Here is a 12,622-nt window from a genome sequence, read left to right as displayed (position 1 = left end):
GTTCTGGTGGTGATCCCCACCAACCTCACGTGTGGCTCTTACAGTGCAATGTGAGAAACCTGGCACCTTTGGTTTTAAGTTTTTTTGCAGTCTGTAGAAATAAGCTTTGAAAATCTGCATTTTGTATGTTTCTTTAGATTGAAAGGCCTGGAGACGGCTTTGGCAGTTCTCCCATCTGATCTTGAAGTGGAGCTCAAGTCCAGTGTAGACAAACTTCTACAGTCACCACCAGAAGGTATGGCATGACCAGAGTAAAACAAAAGAATTCTGACAAAATGCATGCGAATGTAAGCCATAAATGCCAGCGGCCTCCTATTGACCGAAATCTCTTTTTTCTTGGCTTGTCTTCAGACTGTAGGCCTCCTCGCCCCATCGGTTTCGTAAGTACTTCATTGTTTTAGATGGCTTATGAGTTGAGTTAAAGCCCAAGAGAAGCTGTTCATAATTGTTTTCTCTTTTCTTTCTGCTTCATCTTCTCTCGCAATAGTGCAATGAAACATTAGTGGATGGTAAGTCAGAACACACAACGGCAGTTTGCGAATGATAGAATTGAGTCATTTTGCAGCAAACTCATAAGATAGCTGGAAAGTTCTCCATCTGATCTTTTATTTTTGTTCTTCCTTTACAGAAAACAGGCTGTGTCAAGATGTCAACCGGTGAGTATTGGTTTGGTGTCTACTGAAAGCAGAGGTAGGCTTCAGAAAGTGTTGTAAATGGGAATGGTGCTTTTGTGCCTTGCAGTGGTCAACTTGAGGCCCAGCGTTCGTTTGCAAATTCCTCGGCTGGGCTGTGCGGCTTCAACATCTCTGATTATGCCTGCTCTTCGGTAAGTCCTCCGTGAGCTGTGCACCCGAGTGCTTGTCTTTGCAAAGTGTCCTGTGTCTCTGACTGCCTAAATCTGTCCACCTCTTTCAAGGTTGCATCATCTCTGTCCTCTGATGACATCTTCACGCTGCTGACTTGCAAGGCGCCAAGCGGCACGAGCGTCAGCACAGAGACGTGGAAGCTTTTCTTCCAGAAAGTCGCAGGAGTTCTGGAGGATGCTCTGTCAAAGTTCTCCAACAAGGTAGGCGACACCCCTGCTTTTTTCTGGGACAGAAAATGGAGTGCTACCTCAGAGCGCTGAACTGACATGCCCCATTATTTTCACAGACCCTAACAAACGGTCAGGCTCAGTCCCATGTTCTCGATGCCATTGGAGAGGTGAAGGTCAACAACTTCAGCGCCGCACAGCTGACGGATGCCAGCTTCGTTGCCGCCTGGTTCCAGGACAGGCTGAGACCATTTTTGTCAGCAGTCTCTCGGGACTTTCTGTCCTGCCTTAGCTCCAAGAACTTCAGTTGCGACACCTACCAAGTTGTGTAAGTATGCTCAGTGCTGTGCAAATCCTCAAGTGGTGTTTAGTGGAGTGAAGTCTGGCAATCCGTAACGTCCGCTGATCTTTCCTGATTCAGGGTGCAAGCTCTCGGTCGTCAGGCATCCCTCATGGCGGAGGAGCAGAAACGGGCCGTCTTCACTCAATTCGTCCAACGCTTCTTGTCGAGAGACGACCTAAAAGGTACTTTTTAGTGCTATCACTGCCTTGAGTTGTCATCTCTCGCGCTGTAGTTCCCTGAGCGTCCGTCAACGTCTCAGCTTGTCACAGGTATTTCAGCTTGCTCACAAGTCAGTGGTGCTCTGATGAATTCCCCCATTACTCTGTGTTCAATCCAGATCCTGCCTGTCTTTCCAAAACTACGAGCAGTGCTGACTGGCTTGAGAAGAACATTGGCAATTTCTCCAACTACGCTAGCTTGGAGGAACTGAAGTCCCTGAATGAAAATTTCTCCAGTGTGAGTAACTTTTTTGGCTTGCTCCAGTAGCTCGTGTGAACTGTCATTATTTAAAAAAAAAAAAAATTTTTTTGTTTTTTATAAACTGCTTAATCTGTGTCCATGATGTGCTTTAGTTTGAATCATTGGCACTGCTGACCCCTACCCAAGTAGCTGAACTCACACTGACCTCTGGAGTACTGAACAACACCAATCAGATCAGCGCTGTGTTCGACCGACTGGAGGAAGGCGACGGTTTCGAGAACGTAGAGGAGTTTCTGACGGTGCTGAGCGCAGCTCCTGAGGCAAGTCAATAAGACAAAGTGTCTGACAGAAGATGGCATTGGTGCCGTGGAGAATAGGCCAAAGTACTCTCTTGCAGTGGCGTTCACAATCCTGGTTTTGTGTTTTTGCAGATTCCCGATATCATCCCTGCTGTGAGAGACGTGATGATGAACCGAACCTTCATAATCATCAGATCGAAGATCCAGGAATTTGAGGCCTCTGTCTGGGTTACGTGGTTCACTGTGAAGCTCATCCCTATCCTCCCCAGTTTCACCGCAGAAATGCTGGTTACAGTCACAGCTAACATCAGCTGCACCAACTACCATGTGATGTGAGTGCCTGAATTTGGAGACAGGAAGTTTGTAGATCTGTACCAATACGTCCACATAATGACCCTCTGTGGCTTTCTGTTGCAGCGTTGAAGGACTGGGATCTGTGTTCCCCAAAATGACACTCATCAGGACGCAGGAGATAACCAAAGTTCTGGTGGAGCACCTGAAGAAATTTGCCACCCAATTTAGCATTCCAGGTAGGCCTTCCCAGAGCATGCTTTTGCGGCATCCCTCTATTGCCAGAATGGAGTGCGTTGCAGTGGCGTTTTTATATTCAGCTGACAGCTCACTGTAGTTGTGTGCGTCAACTTCATAACAGTGCAGGGATGCAGACTGATCTTCCTCCACCCCTATCTTTAAAAACAGGTTGCAGACAGAATATTTCCAGCGATGCTGATTGGCTTAAGGCCAACCTGGGCCCATTCACCACAGTGGCCAATTACTCGGACCTTAAGGAGTTGAACGTCAGCGGGGTAAAATACCTACCTTCTCTTATGTTTTCTGTTGTCACACAGCTTTAAGAGAGCCTTTTGATTGGCACCGTTACTAGTGCTTAGTGTTGGGCAGAAAGCAGAGCGCTGACAATCATTCCTGCTATTTCCTTGGTGTTTTGTTCACCTTAGATGGCAGCCCTGCAAACCCTGTCACCTGATCAGAAAGCCGAGCTGCTGTTGGATCCGTCCACCGGTGCTCTTGAAAATGTGACCGTGGTGAAGGAGGTGTTAATCAGCATCCTGAAATCCCCGGATGAGAATCAGCTTGAGAAATTCTTTGAAAAATTTGTGGAGGTCAGCAAGGAGGTGAGTTTTTTTTTTTTTTTTTTTTTTTAAAGAACCTGATTATCCTAATTGGCCTAGACCACGATTGTGCTGCTCTTGAACAAGAAGGCCCTGTTTCCCTCCCTCCCTCCCCCAGGAAAACATAACCTACATCACAAACGTGGACGTCCGAGACACAATGCTGAACCTGACTTTGACTGCTCTGGCTCCCAAATTCCCCCTCTTCCAAGCGAGTGACTACAAGCTGTGGTTCCAAATCAATCTCGTGGTCCTGCTGGCCAGCTTCCGTCCTTCAGTTCTGGTGGTGATCCCCACCAACCTCACGTGTGGCTCTTACAGTGCAATGTGAGAAACCTGGCACCTTTGGTTTTAAGTTTTTTTGCAGTCTGTAGAAATAAGCTTTGAAAATCTGCATTTTGTATGTTTCTTTAGATTGAAAGGCCTGGAGACGGCTTTGGCAGTTCTCCCATCTGATCTTGAAGTGGAGCTCAAGTCCAGTGTAGACAAACTTCTACAGTCACCACCAGAAGGTATGGCATGACCAGAGTAAAACAAAAGAATTCTGACAAAATGCATGCGAATGTAAGCCATAAATGCCAGCGGCCTCCTATTGACCGAAATCTCTTTTTTCTTGGCTTGTCTTTAGACTGTAGGCCTCCTCGCCCCGTCGGTTTCGTAAGTACTTCATTGTTTTAGATGGCTTATGAGTTGAGTTAAAGCCCGAGAGAAGCTGTTCATAATTGTTTTCTCTTTTCTTTCTGCTTCATCTTCTCTCGCAATAGTGCAATGAAACATTAGTGGATGGTAAGTCAGAACACACAACGGCAGTTTGCGAATGATAGAATTGAGTCATTTTGCAGCAAACTCATAAGATAGCTGGAAAGTTCTCCATCTGATCTTTTATTTTTGTTCTTCCTTTACAGAAAACAGGCTGTGTCAAGATGTCAACCGGTGAGTATTGGTTTGGTGTCTACTGAAAGCAGAGGTAGGCTTCAGAAAGTGTTGTAAATGGGAATGGTGCTTTTGTGCCTTGCAGTGGTCAACTTGAGGCCCAGCGTTCGTTTGCAAATTCCTCGGCTGGGCTGTGCGGCTTCAACATCTCTGATTATGCCTGCTCTTCGGTAAGTCCTCCGTGAGCTGTGCACCCGAGTGCTTGTCTTTGCAAAGTGTCCTGTGTCTCTGACTGCCTAAATCTGTCCACCTCTTTCAAGGTTGCATCATCTCTGTCCTCTGATGACATCTTCACGCTGCTGACTTGCAAGGCGCCAAGCGGCACGAGCGTCAGCACAGAGACGTGGAAGCTTTTCTTCCAGAAAGTCGCAGGAGTTCTGGAGGATGCTCTGTCAAAGTTCTCCAACAAGGTAGGCGACACCCCTGCTTTTTTCTGGGACAGAAAATGGAGTGCTGCCTCAGAGCGCTGAACTGACATGCCCCATTATTTTCACAGACCCTAACAAACGGTCAGGCTCAGTCCCATGTTCTCGATGCCATTGGAGAGGTGAAGGTCAACAACTTCAGCGCCGCACAGCTGACGGATGCCAGCTTCGTTGCCGCCTGGTTCCAGGACAGGCTGAGACCATTTTTGTCAGCAGTCTCTCGGGACTTTCTGTCCTGCCTTAGCTCCAAGAACTTCAGTTGCGACACCTACCAAGTTGTGTAAGTATGCTCAGTGCTGTGCAAATCCTCAAGTGGTGTTTAGTGGAGTGAAGTCTGGCAATCCGTAACGTCCGCTGATCTTTCCTGATTCAGGGTGCAAGCTCTCGGTCGTCAGGCATCCCTCATGGCGGAGGAGCAGAAACGGGCCGTCTTCACTCAATTCGTCCAACGCTTCTTGTCGAGAGACGACCTAAAAGGTACTTTTTAGTGCTATCACTGCCTTGAGTTGTCATCTCTCGCGCTGTAGTTCCCTGAGCGTCCGTCAACGTCTCAGCTTGTCACAGGTATTTCAGCTTGCTCACAAGTCAGTGGTGCTCTGATGAATTCCCCCATTACTCTGTGTTCAATCCAGATCCTGCCTGTCTTTCCAAAACTACGAGCAGTGCTGACTGGCTTGAGAAGAACATTGGCAATTTCTCCAACTATGCTAGCTTGGAGGAACTGAAGTCCCTGAATGAAAATTTCTCCAGTGTGAGTAACTTTTTTGGCTTGCTCCAGTAGCTCGTGTGAACTGTCATTATTTAAAAAAAAAAAAAAAATAAATAAATAAATTTTTGTTTTTTATAAACTGCTTAATCTGTGTCCATGATGTGCTTTAGTTTGAATCATTGGCACTGCTGACCCCTACCCAAGTAGCTGAACTCACACTGACCTCTGGAGTACTGAACAACACCAATCAGATCAGCGCTGTGTTCGACCGACTGGAGGAAGGCGACGGTTTCGAGAACGTAGAGGAGTTTCTGACGGTGCTGAGCGCAGCTCCTGAGGCAAGTCAATAAGACAAAGTGTCTGACAGAAGATGGCATTGATGCCGTGGAGAATAGGCCAAAGTACTCTCTTGCAGTGGCGTTCACAATCCTGGTTTTGTGTTTTTGCAGATTCCCGATATCATCCCTGCTGTGAGAGATGTGATGATGAACCGAACCTTCATAATCATCAGATCGAAGATCCAGGAATTTGAGGCCTCTGTCTGGGTTACGTGGTTCACTGTGAAGCTCATCCCTATCCTCCCCAGTTTCACCGCAGAAATGCTGGTTACAGTCACAGCTAACATCAGCTGCACCAACTACCATGTGATGTGAGTGCCTGAATTTGGAGACAGGAAGTTTGTAGATCTGTACCAATACGTCCACATAATGACCCTCTGTGGCTTTCTGTTGCAGCGTTGAAGGACTGGGATCTGTGTTCCCCAAAATGACACTCATCAGGACGCAGGAGATAACCAAAGTTCTGGTGGAGCACCTGAAGAAATTTGCCACCCAATTTAGCATTCCAGGTAGGCCTTCCCAGAGCATGCTTTTGCGGCATCCCTCTATTGCCAGAATGGAGTGCGTTGCAGTGGCGTTTTTATATTCAGCTGACAGCTCACTGTAGTTGTGTGCGTCAACTTCATAACAGTGCAGGGATGCAGACTGATCTTCCTCCACCCCTATCTTTAAAAACAGGTTGCAGACAGAACATTTCCAGCGATGCTGATTGGCTTAAGGCCAACCTGGGCCCATTCACCACAGTGGCCAATTACTCGGACCTTAAGGAGTTGAACGTCAGCGGGGTAAAATACCTACCTTCTCTTATGTTTTCTGTTGTCACACAGCTTTAAGAGAGCCTTTTGATTGGCACCGTTACTAGTGCTTAGTGTTGGGCAGAAAGCAGAGCGCTGACAATCATTCCTGCTATTTCCTTGGTGTTTTGTTCACCTTAGATGGCAGCCCTGCAAACCCTGTCACCTGATCAGAAAGCCGAGCTGCTGTTGGATCCGTCCACCGGTGCTCTTGAAAATGTGACCGTGGTGAAGGAGGTGTTAATCAGCATCCTGAAATCCCCGGATGAGAATCAGCTTGAGAAATTCTTTGAAAAATTTGTGGAGGTCAGCAAGGAGGTGAGTTTTTTTTTTTTTTTTTTTTTTAAGAACCTGATTATCCTAATTGGCCTAGACCACGATTGTGCTGCTCTTGAACAAGAAGGCTCTGTTTCCCTCCCTCCCTCCCCCAGGAAAACATAACCTACATCACAAACGTGGACGTCCGAGACACAATGCTGAACCTGACTTTGACTGCTCTGGCTCCCAAATTCCCCCTCTTCCAAGCGAGTGACTACAAGCTGTGGTTCCAAATCAATCTCGTGGTCCTGCTGGCCAGCTTCCGTCCTTCAGTTCTGGTGGTGATCCCCACCAACCTCACGTGTGGCTCTTACAGTGCAATGTGAGAAACCTGGCACCTTTGGTTTTAAGTTTTTTTGCAGTCTGTAGAAATAAGCTTTGAAAATCTGCATTTTGTATGTTTCTTTAGATTGAAAGGCCTGGAGACGGCTTTGGCAGTTCTCCCATCTGATCTTGAAGTGGAGCTCAAGTCCAGTGTAGACAAACTTCTACAGTCACCACCAGAAGGTATGGCATGACCAGAGTAAAACAAAAGAATTCTGACAAAATGCATGCGAATGTAAGCCATAAATGCCAGCAGCCTCCTATTGACCGAAATCTCTTTTTTCTTGGCTTGTCTTCAGACTGTAGGCCTCCTCGCCCCGTCGGTTTCGTAAGTACTTCATTGTTTTAGATGGCTTATGAGTTGAGTTAAAGCCCAAGAGAAGCTGTTCATAATTGTTTTCTCTTTTCTTTCTGCTTCATCTTCTCTCGCAATAGTGCAATGAAACATTAGTGGATGGTAAGTCAGAACACACAACGGCAGTTTGCGAATGATAGAATTGAGTCATTTTGCAGCAAACTCATAAGATAGCTGGAAAGTTCTCCATCTGATCTTTTATTTTTGTTCTTCCTTTACAGAAAACAGGCTGTGTCAAGATGTCAACCGGTGAGTATTGGTTTGGTGTCTACTGAAAGCAGAGGTAGGCTTCAGAAAGTGTTGTAAATGGGAATGGTGCTTTTGTGCCTTGCAGTGGTCAACTTGAGGCCCAGCGTTCGTTTGCAAATTCCTCGGCTGGGCTGTGCGGCTTCAACATCTCTGATTATGCCTGCTCTTCGGTAAGTCCTCCGTGAGCTGTGCACCCGAGTGCTTGTCTTTGCAAAGTGTCCTGTGTCTCTGACTGCCTAAATCTGTCCACCTCTTTCAAGGTTGCATCATCTCTGTCCTCTGATGACATCTTCACGCTGCTGACTTGCAAGGCGCCAAGCGGCACGAGCGTCAGCACAGAGACGTGGAAGCTTTTCTTCCAGAAAGTCGCAGGAGTTCTGGAGGATGCTCTGTCAAAGTTCTCCAACAAGGTAGGCGACACCCCTGCTTTTTTCAGGGACAGAAAATGGAGTGCTACCTCAGAGCGCTGAACTGACATGCCCCATTATTTTCACAGACCCTAACAAACGGTCAGGCTCAGTCCCATGTTCTCGATGCCATTGGAGAGGTGAAGGTCAACAACTTCAGCGCCGCACAGCTGACGGATGCCAGCTTCGTTGCCGCCTGGTTAGAGGACAGGCTGAGACCATTTTTGTCAGCAGTCTCTCGGGACTTTCTGTCCTGCCTTAGCTCCAAGAACTTCAGTTGCGACACCTACCAAGTTGTGTAAGTATGCTCAGTGCTGTGCAAATCCTCAAGTGGTGTTTAGTGGAGTGAAGTCTGGCAATCCGTAACGTCCGCTGATCTTTCCTGATTCAGGGTGCAAGCTCTCGGTCGTCAGGCATCCCTCATGGCGGAGGAGCAGAAACGGGCCGTCTTCACTCAATTCGTCCAACGCTTCTTGTCGAGAGACGACCTAAAAGGTACTTTTTAGTGCTATCACTGCCTTGAGTTGTCATCTCTCGCGCTGTAGTTCCCTGAGCGTCCGTCAACGTCTCAGCTTGTCACAGGTATTTCAGCTTGCTCACAAGTCAGTGGTGCTCTGATGAATTCCCCCATTACTCTGTGTTCAATCCAGATCCTGCCTGTCTTTCCAAAACTACGAGCAATGCTGACTGGCTTGAGAAGAACATTGGCAATTTCTCCAACTACGCTAGCTTGGAGGAACTGAAGTCCCTGAATGAAAATTTCTCCAGTGTGAGTAACTTTTTTGGCTTGCTCCAGTAGCTCGTGTGAACTGTCATTATTTATAAAAAAAAAAAAAAAAAAAAAAAAAAAAAAAATTTGTTTTTTATAAACTGCTTAATCTGTGTCCATGATGTGCTTTAGTTTGAATCATTGGCACTGCTGACCCCTACCCAAGTAGCTGAACTCACATTGACCTCTGGAGTACTGAACAACACCAATCAGATCAGCGCTGTGTTCGACCGACTGGAGGAAGGCGACGGTTTCGAGAACGTAGAGGAGTTTCTGACGGTGCTGAGCGCAGCTCCTGAGGCAAGTCAATAAGACAAAGTGTCTGACAGAAGATGGCATTGGTGCCGTGGAGAATAGGCCAAAGTACTCTCTTGCAGTGGCGTTCACAATCCTGGTTTTGTGTTTTTGCAGATTCCCGATATCATCCCTGCTGTGAGAGACGTGATGATGAACCGAACCTTCATAATCATCAGATCGAAGATCCAGGAATTTCAGGCCTCTGTCTGGGTTACGTGGTTCACTGTGAAGCTCATCCCTATCCTCCCCAGTTTCACCGCAGAAATGCTGGTTACAGTCACAGCTAACATCAGCTGCACCAACTACCATGTGATGTGAGTGCCTGAATTTGGAGACAGGAAGTTTGTAGATCTGTACCAATACGTCCACATAATGACCCTCTGTGGCTTTCTGTTGCAGCGTTGAAGGACTGGGATCTGTGTTCCCCAAAATGACACTCATCAGGACGCAGGAGATAACCAAAGTTCTGGTGGAGCACCTGAAGAAATTTGCCACCCAATTTAGCATTCCAGGTAGGCCTTCCCAGAGCATGCTTTTGCGGCATCCCTCTATTGCCAGAATGGAGTGCGTTGCAGTGGCGTTTTTATATTCAGCTGACAGCTCACTGTAGTTGTGTGCGTCAACTTCATAACAGTGCAGGGATGCAGACTGATCTTCCTCCACCCCTATCTTTAAAAACAGGTTGCAGACAGAACATTTCCAGCGATGCTGATTGGCTTAAGGCCAACCTGGGCCCATTCACCACAGTGGCCAATTACTCGGACCTTAAGGAGTTGAACGTCAGCGGGGTAAAATACCTACCTTCTCTTATGTTTTCTGTTGTCACACAGCTTTAAGAGAGCCTTTTGATTGGCACCGTTACTAGTGCTTAGTGTTGGGCAGAAAGCAGAGCGCTGACAATCATTCCTGCTATTTCCTTGGTGTTTTGTTCACCTTAGATGGCAGCCCTGCAAACCCTGTCACCTGATCAGAAAGCCGAGCTGCTGTTGGATCCGTCCACCGGTGCTCTTGAAAATGTGACCGTGGTGAAGGAGGTGTTAATCAGCATCCTGAAATCCCCGGATGAGAATCAGCTTGAGAAATTCTTTGAAAAATTTGTGGAGGTCAGCAAGGAGGTGAGTTTTTTTTTTTTTTTTTTTTGATGAACCTGATTATCCTAATTGGCCTAGACCACGATTGTGCTGCTTTTGAACAAGAAGGCTCTGTTTCCCTCCCTCCCTCCCCCAGGAAAACATAACCTACATCACAAACGTGGACGTCCGAGACACAATGCTGAACCTGACTTTGACTGCTCTGGCTCCCAAATTCCCCCTCTTCCAAGCGAGTGACTACAAGCTGTGGTTCCAAATCAATCTCGTGGTCCTGCTGGCCAGCTTCCGTCCTTCAGTTCTGGTGGTGATCCCCACCAACCTCACGTGTGGCTCTTACAGTGCAATGTGAGAAACCTGGCACCTTTGGTTTTAAGTTTTTTTGCAGTCTGTAGAAATAAGCTTTGAAAATCTGCATTTTGTATGTTTCTTTAGATTGAAAGGCCTGGAGACGGCTTTGGCAGTTCTCCCATCTGATCTTGAAGTGGAGCTCAAGTCCAGTGTAGACAAACTTCTACAGTCACCACCAGAAGGTATGGCATGACCAGAGTAAAACAAAATAATTCTGACAAAATGCATGCGAATGTAAGCCATAAATGCCAGCGGCCTCCTATTGACCGAAATCTCTTTTTTCTTGGCTTGTCTTTAGACTGTAGGCCTCCTCGCCCCGTCGGTTTCGTAAGTACTTCATTGTTTTAGATGGCTTATGAGTTGAGTTAAAGCCCGAGAGAAGCTGTTCATAATTGTTTTCTCTTTTCTTTCTGCTTCATCTTCTCTCGCAATAGTGCAATGAAACATTAGTGGATGGTAAGTCAGAACACACAACGGCAGTTTGCGAATGATAGAATTGAGTCATTTTGCAGCAAACTCATAAGATAGCTGGAAAGTTCTCCATCTGATCTTTTATTTTTGTTCTTCCTTTACAGAAAACAGGCTGTGTCAAGATGTCAACCGGTGAGTATTGGTTTGGTGTCTACTGAAAGCAGAGGTAGGCTTCAGAAAGTGTTGTAAATGGGAATGGTGCTTTTGTGCCTTGCAGTGGTCAACTTGAGGCCCAGCGTTCGTTTGCAAATTCCTCGGCTGGGCTGTGCGGCTTCAACATCTCTGATTATGCCTGCTCTTCGGTAAGTCCTCCGTGAGCTGTGCACCCGAGTGCTTGTCTTTGCAAAGTGTCCTGTGTCTCTGACTGCCTAAATCTGTCCACCTCTTTCAAGGTTGCATCATCTCTGTCCTCTGATGACATCTTCACGCTGCTGACTTGCAAGGCGCCAAGCGGCACGAGCGTCAGCACAGAGACGTGGAAGCTTTTCTTCCAGAAAGTCGCAGGAGTTCTGGAGGATGCTCTGTCAAAGTTCTCCAACAAGGTAGGCGACACCCCTGCTTTTTTCTGGGACAGAAAATGGAGTGCTGCCTCAGAGCGCTGAACTGACATGCCCCATTATTTTCACAGACCCTAACAAACGGTCAGGCTCAGTCCCATGTTCTCGATGCCATTGGAGAGGTGAAGGTCAACAACTTCAGCGCCGCACAGCTGACGGATGCCAGCTTCGTTGCCGCCTGGTTCCAGGACAGGCTGAGACCATTTTTGTCAGCAGTCTCTCGGGACTTTCTGTCCTGCTTTAGCTCCAAGAACTTCAGTTGCGACACCTACCAAGTTGTGTAAGTATGCTCAGTGCTGTGCAAATCCTCAAGTGGTGTTTAGTGGAGTGAAGTCTGGCAATCCGTAACGTCCGCTGATCTTTCCTGATTCAGGGTGCAAGCTCTCGGTCGTCAGGCATCCCTCATGGCGGAGGAGCAGAAACGGGCCGTCTTCACTCAATTCGTCCAACGCTTCTTGTCGAGAGACGACCTAAAAGGTACTTTTTAGTGCTATCACTGCCTTGAGTTGTCATCTCTCGCGCTGTAGTTCCCTGAGCGTCCGTCAACGTCTCAGCTTGTCACAGGTATTTTAGCTTGCTCACAAGTCAGTGGTGCTCTGATGAATTCCCCCATTACTCTGTGTTCAATCCAGATCCTGCCTGTCTTTCCAAAACTACGAGCAGTGCTGACTGGCTTGAGAAGAACATTGGCAATTTCTCCAACTATGCTAGCTTGGAGGAACTGAAGTCCCTGAATGAAAATTTCTCCAGTGTGAGTAACTTTTTTGGCTTGCTCCAGTAGCTCGTGTGAACTGTCATTATTTAAAAAAAAAAAAAAAAAAAAAAAAAAAAATTTTTGTTTTTTATAAACTGCTTAATCTGTGTCCATGATGTGCTTTAGTTTGAATCATTGGCACTGCTGACCCCTACCCAAGTAGCTGAACTCACACTGACCTCTGGAGTACTGAACAACACCAATCAGATCAGCGCTGTGTTCGACCGACTGGAGGAAGGCGACGGTTTCGAGAACGTA

This window comes from Scardinius erythrophthalmus (assembly GCF_964197995.2).
Source record: "Scardinius erythrophthalmus genome assembly, chromosome: 3".
Taxonomy (NCBI): domain Eukaryota; kingdom Metazoa; phylum Chordata; class Actinopteri; order Cypriniformes; family Leuciscidae; genus Scardinius; species Scardinius erythrophthalmus.
Note: the sequence above shows the minus strand (reverse complement) of the source record.